The sequence below is a fragment of the Macaca mulatta genome, chromosome 4 (genome assembly GCF_049350105.2).
Source record: "Macaca mulatta isolate MMU2019108-1 chromosome 4, T2T-MMU8v2.0, whole genome shotgun sequence".
Classification (NCBI taxonomy): Eukaryota; Metazoa; Chordata; class Mammalia; order Primates; family Cercopithecidae; genus Macaca; species Macaca mulatta.
Window position 1 is genome coordinate 167,005,648 of NC_133409.1, and position 7,209 is coordinate 167,012,856.

The window sequence follows — 7,209 nt, forward strand, 5'->3', positions numbered from 1 at the left end:
CAGCTCAGGGCCTGTAGCACCAGCTGTTCCCTTTGCTTAGAAAGCCTTGTCCCCAGATATTCCTACCCCTTCTCCTACTGATCTTAACTCAAAGCCTTCTATGACTCCCCTATTTAAAGTGACAGGCCTTATTGCCTACCTCCTTTCTGGCTTTATTTTCCTCCATAGCACTTCTCATTGTCAGGCACATTACACAATTTACTTGTCTGTTTTGTATGGCCTGTCTCCTTCCTCTCCTTCTCCACCCTCTCACCCCCAAGGCATGTAAAATCCATGGGGCAGGGATTTTTGTTTTGCTCACTACTATATCCTCAGCTCCCAGAGAAGTGCTCAGCACATAGGACACCTCAATAATTACTATGTGTCCAGGGGTCCCAAGTCCACCTCCAGTTCAGGGATTTACTAGGGGAACTCACAGGACTCAACATAGAGTCATACCCATGGCTAAGATTTATTACAGCAGGAGAATGCCAGGCACAAGCAGCCAAGGGAAAAGACGCATGGGGCGAAGTCCAGGGAAGTCAGACACAAGCTTCCAAGGATCCTTTCCCACCAGAATCACATAGGACACACTTAATTCCTCCAGCAATAAGTTGTGACCTCAGGTCTGAAGTGTTGTTTACCAGGGAAGCTCATTAGAGGCTTAGGATCTATGGTTTTTATTGGGGGCGGGTCACTAGGCACTGCCTGGCACATACCCAAATTCCAGACCCCCAAACAAGGAAAGAGGTTGTTTGGCAGAAACCATATAATTTGTATAGTTTAGGCACAGTGAGTCCTTCTTATCCGTTCTGGGAATGGTGGAAACCCTCCCCAAATCCAAATTCCTGCACACCAGCCAAGGGCCAACCTCGCAAGCAGGGCTTTCTAAAGATAGCAATCTCAGGCCTGCCGTGTTAACTCTGCACAGTGCGTTAAAAGAATTTGTTACTTTTCAGTTGACAAAAATAAAGCATTTTAGAGAACGAGAGCAAGATAAGGTCAATTAAAGAAAATCTCTCATTTTTTTGCACCTTGGAATTATGGTGATAAATTTTGATCTTACTTATGCACACACAAACACTGTTTGCATATTTTTAAAGTAGGTTGGCCTGGTAAGAAGATGTGGATAGAACTTCACACATTGCTTGGACTCTGTACATTTTAGGATCTATTTCTGAAGGAAATGAGAAGAAGCAAAATCTGGATGGAATGAGTGTCTATCAGAGAGAGTGGAACCTGTGACTGCCTTTATTATTTTTTATTTGAACATATATTTTTAGTTAGAATGCAGGATTAATGGCATGATAATAAACTGTCACTCACAGGTCTGTCCTGAGAAGCACATAATCTTCAAAACATGTTGTTTTTCACGAGTAATTTACACATAGCAGTATTACTATTTAGTACTAGCGTCAAAGACGACATTTAGATTCTCCTGTTTGGGGCATTTAGTAACATCAAAATGATTTATAGTCAGACAGAGGAAAGCAATTCTAAAGCAGTTTCTTTTTCTTCCCTGCCAGTTCCTTTGCAGTAAGATCCATCTTCTTACATGAGGAATCATTAATAGAGAGAGCTTCAACAAATGTCCAGGTCTTACTCTTGAATACAACAGAGAATGAGTAGAACGATGACTGGGAATACCACAGGAGTCACTATCAGAGACAACCCCAGTGGACACAGACTCTCCCTATGGGGTTCCAAGCCGGATGTCTCTGAGGTGGTTGGAGACGGCTCTTGTAGTGGACATTGCCCTGGATGGTTTTCAAGCCTTGAGGACAGCAGGACCATGTTGCTGCACAGTCGTGAATTCTCCCTGGGGCCAGCTGTCATGTTTCAGAGCTTCATAAACAACTTCTTTTCCTTGCAACTTCACCTTGGCTTGGTTGACATCTGGATACTGTGTCAAGGAATGGTTTCCCCAGATGTGTAACATTCTTTGCACTGTCGGCAGTCACCAGGTTTAAGAGTAATTTGAGCTCGAGTTTGGTTGTGATCCAAACAAGTCAAGCAACTGAAGTTCTCCTTGAAGCTGGATGGAGCCAACTTGGAGGCAGTCAGGCAGTTGATACTGGCTGGGTTTCCCATAGCAATAACCTTAATGAACTTCTTGTCATATTTCTCCAAGGCTGCACCCTGCCATTTGAAGATTTTTACATTTTCAGTAAATCTTTCCTCTCTACACCTTTCCTTCTTGGCACAGAGTCCAAGAGAATGGCCACATCCAGGTCTTTGAAGGCAACTTCTTTATTTGTTTGGATGACATCTTTCGGGAGGGGAAGGGCACAGTCTTGCTGTTCCATTAGGACACTGTTCAGGACAACAAGCACAGGGGTGATATCCAATGGAACAAGAATGATAGGCTAATCTTTACCAAAGACAGATGCATTTATAATACTGTTTAGCAGTGAATATATGATTTGACCAGCTGCCCTAGTCACAAGGACTGGGATTGGTTCAGACAAGGGGGAACTGTGTGACAATTTTAGCACTTGCAAAGTGAGCCTCAGGGAGTCAGGTTACCTCTACTGCACAACTGACTTGTGACCGCCTTTAGCACCATATATTTATATTTTGTTTGATTTGGCTTTTTGAATACCCAGTGCTCAGAAAAGTAGCTGGCACATACAAAAAGCTGCAAAAATATTCGTACAGCAGGTAAATCATACACTATAAATAATAAAAATGATTCCATTTCATAGGCACATGAGTAAACTCAACTTACATCAAAAACAAATGTGACTTGTGGCAGATGCTGAATATAACTTGAAGATTGGTATTAGAGCTACTGTGATACAACAGGTTAGAATATTTTTATTGTACCATACTTAGGTATGTTGGAATGGTAAGTAAATAGTTGGCATTGCTGCTTTTGTTTGGTTAAGCTAAAACAAGAGAGGGAAAACATGCACGCAAACACACACACATACACACACACACCCCTGAAAAATATCTGGTGTTGTGTGGAACTGGGGAAGGAGAATCCCTAGTTCTCTGAATCTAGACTTGCTTAGAGCAGTCTTCTTCAATATGAGACTGTCATCATAATATTGAGACTGTAGGGAAACTTCTCAGGACAGAAGTGCCCAGAAAACTTAAGTCAAAATCATTTTTCAAGTTTAGGACCAGTAAAAGAAAATCCGGCTTGTGGCTGGGCACAGTGGCTCACAACTGTAATCCTAACACTTTGGGAGGCCAAAGCAGTGGATCACCTGAGGTTGGGAGTTCGAGACCAACCTGGCCAACATGGAGAAACCCCGTGTCTACTAAAAAGAATACAAAATTATCCGGGCTTGGTGGCGCAAGCCTCTCCAACTACTCAGGAGTCTGAGGCAGGAGAATTGCCTGAACCTGGGAGGCGGAGGTTGTGGTGAGCCGAGATCTTGCCATTGCACTCCAGATTGGGCAACAAGAGCGAAATTCTGTCTCAAAAAAAAAAAAAAAAAAAAAGAGCTGGTTTACTGAAGTCTGAAATGAGACAGGTAGGAGAGACTTAAGAAAAGTATTTTAAGTCTTGATTTGAATATATCTTGTGGTTTTAGAACTTTTTCCCATTAAAACTTTTTTTTATAAATATTGTATATTTTGCGTTATATTTTTAAAGCATTATTGAGGTGGAATATGGTACTTTAACTTGTGATGATAATTAGCATGGCCTTCATATATACACAAATATATTTGCATATGTGTATAAACATACATTAAACATACATGCGCATACTTTCATCTCCCATTACTGGTTAAAAATGGTTACTTTCTACTAGCTTAGGTAAAATACAAAATTTATTTGTAAATTGTGGAGAGACTAAAACAACCCACTTTAGAGGGGTGACGTTAACCCATTCTCATGCAGGCAAACTCAACTCTGCTTCACACTTGTGGCCTCGTGGCTGACACAATCTTTAACAACATTTTAATGTTCAAGAATAAAAGGAAGAAGAAGAAACAGTCTTGTGAAAGACACCAGTAATGTGATGAAACACTTAAGAGTTCTGCTTTTCTGCGTAAGTCACTACCCCTCTAAAATATTCCTGTGGAGCTTCTCCTAGGCAAATATTGACTCAACACATAAAGGGACCTCAAGCATGTTTCTAGATATAGGATTTGAAAATGAATGCTAAACAATTTTTCTGGCCTATAGTATGATGAGATATTCCTAGAGTTTTAGAGATGAGTCAGTTCTTAAGAGACCCAGATGTAATTTTTCACTGTGCAGACTGGGAAAGTAGGCCCAGAGATTTTAAGGCATTTGCCTAAGATTACACAACAAGTTCTGGGCCAGTGGAAGAACCCATATCTGCTACTCCCAGAATTCTCTCCAGGTTATCCTACTGCTTCCTGCAATCTCCAGAGAAGGGATTCAGGCACTAAGCACCCACTATATATATATAATATATATAATATATTATGTGTATATAATTTTTATATAGATAGATAGATAGATATTAATACAGCAGGCATGTCCAAGCTTTTTGCTTCCCCGGTCCATACTGGACAACGAATTGTCTTGGGCCACACATAAAATACAGCAACACTAATGATAGCTGATGAACTAAAAAAAAAAAAAAATTGCAAAAAACATATCATAATGTTTTAAGAAAGTTTACAAATTTGTGTTTGGCCACATTCAAAACCATCCTTAGCAGCATGTGGCCTGTGGGCCATGAGTTGGACAAGCTTGACATTCAATAATATAGAAGCTTCTAAATTAATACAGGTTTGATCAGGAAGTGATTTTATGTCTCTTAGTCTGAAGTGGGTGAGTCTTGGCTGTATGATGCCATTTTTAGGTTGTACTCAAGAATGAAAAGCTGGGGAGAGTATCCCTCATTTGGTTTTTCCATGAAACCCAGTAATCTTGGAATGTCCATTGAAACTCTGGAAACTTTGGATATTAACTCTGTGAGAATCCTAGCACTTTTGGGGTATTTTTTCTCAAATAACGCTGCTTTGTAACAAGCCTGCCTGCCTTTGGTCTGCAGACTACCCTGAGCCAGCTGGTGAGCCTAAAATATCACGCTGGCCCATCCAACTCAAATTTAGGGCAGCAGTTTGAATTTAGTTGCAAGTAATACATTAAAACCTGAAGAATGTTTTTGGTGTATAGCTACATATTTTGAAAAAACTGGAGGATTGCTTGTGCTTGGGGATTCTCAATGACACGTGACTCCAAAAATAGAGAGAACATGGTGGCTGTCTCTCCAGGGCTGACTGAGGTGACAACCCAGTTGGAGTTGCTGCTGAGAGGTACCCGCCCAGATTTGTGGTAGTGCAGCTTGTCCCCTAGATCTGCCTGCAGGTTTTGTGGATGTGCCCCCTTCCTCTCCCATGTTCAGCACTCCTCCGGGAGCAGTGAAACACAGAATCTCTAGTCATTTTTTGCTAGCAATCTAATGGAAGGTGGCATTTAAGTTTACTGTGTTTCACTCGTACCTCACGAGTACCAGCCCACTCCGAGCATAGCAGAAGGTATACCTACTCCTGGCTCTACCCCCAAAATGAGAAAATCCGTCTTTAATTAAACAGGTACAGTCTAAGTGGTTCATAAATAAACCTCTGGCATCATGTTGGGATCAACCCCCTGTTCCTGCCCTCACTCCTCCTGCCTACACCAAATCAGGCTGGTACTTTCCCAACAAATGATTGCTGTAATACAATACTTCATTAATCTGATGTTCTTAACCAGAGGAAGCAGTAAGACAGAAATTAGCATGAAGAGTCTTGTTTCTTTAGGGAGCATAATAACTAACCAGTTTTCAGGACACAATAAGAGTATGTTCTTACTGAGTTTTCTTACCAGGACTCAAAGAAGTCTACAAAATTCTATCATTGTTGCTGCCCCCCACCACACCATCCCCCTTGCTGCCCTGCATTACCAAATATTCTAATTAATTTAAAGAAATTAATGTCTACAGATGCTAGAATTAACAGTGGCCCGAATGAAGGGAAAAATCTCTTGTTAGCTCCTATTGTGTCAATCACTGTTATTAATTTAGCAGTAATAAAACTCAGCCCCAGTTGGAGAACCGTGACCCTCACCATCTGGTATGGTAATTCACAAAACTTCTAGCTGGGACGCTCCCAGCATCCAGGGGTTGAAATAGGATCACGCTGGGATCAGATCCCTTGGCCCGCGCTCCAGAGACCCAGGGCCAAAAGCGAAGGAAAACACCGAACATCAGAATGATGCCATCCCCTGGGTAGCAAGTAGTTTATCATGTGCTTTCCCAGACATCTGGCAGAGCATCTGTGGGGTGGAGGTCAGTGGAACCATGGACCATCAAGTCTGTTATTTTCCATTTACAAAACAGAAAAGGAAAATGGAAATGACCACGCAGTATGCTTCTGTGATCCAGGTACTTGTACCACAAGTACTATTTGGCATTTTATGGCCGCCAAAGAAAGATAATCTGCCACTCATTCAGTCCCACAGTAGAAAGCATTCTCTTGGTGAATAAAATAAATGGAAAGAATTCATCCTTATATATCACACGTTAGGTTGAAGTCAATGATGAATTAACAAAGCTAAAACTCATAGCTTCCCCCTCATTAGCTACCACTTAACGATCTATCTATATATATTTGTTACAACAAGTATATATGTTTTGGTAAACTCAGTGCCTAGGTTTTATTTATTTATTTATTTATTTATTTATTTATTTATTTATTATTTGAGACAGAGTCTTACTCTGTCACCCAGGCTGGAGTGCAGTGGTGCCATCTTGGCTCACTGCAACCTCTGCCTCCCGGATTCAAGTGATTCTCCTGCCTCAGCCTCCTGTGTAGCTGGGATTATAGGCACGCACCACCATGCCCTGCTAATTTTTGTATTTTTAGTAGAGACGGGGTTTCACCATGTTGGCCAGGCTGGTCTCGAACTCCTGACCTCAAGTGATCCACCTGGCTCAGTCTCCCAAAGTGCTGAGATTATAGGCGTGAGCCACTACGCCTGGTCGTGCCTAAGTTCTAAATGTTTATTTAAAGATTTTTATATTCTCTACATGCTAAATTTTAGTCAATTCCACCTTAGGATAAAACCGTAAATTTCAGTAATATATCAGACCAAACAAGGAAACAACTCAGTTTAAAGACAACAGTTCCAGTCTTTTACTTTCAAATAATATTTTTTAAAGGGGAAATATTTTGTGCTTCTAGATGTTTTATTATTTGTTCTTATAAAAATCATACTTTCATTTTCTTATAAGTTTTATCATACAAAAACAATAA

The 7,209-nt window shown here is 40.8% G+C and overlaps 1 pseudogene; it reads right to left on the reverse strand.

The window, feature by feature from the left end:
* Nucleotides 1–1,455: 1,455 nt before the first annotated feature.
* On the reverse strand, nucleotides 1,456–3,716 carry LOC100429333 (malate dehydrogenase, cytoplasmic pseudogene; annotated as a pseudogene).
* Nucleotides 3,717–7,209: the final 3,493 nt, after the last annotated feature.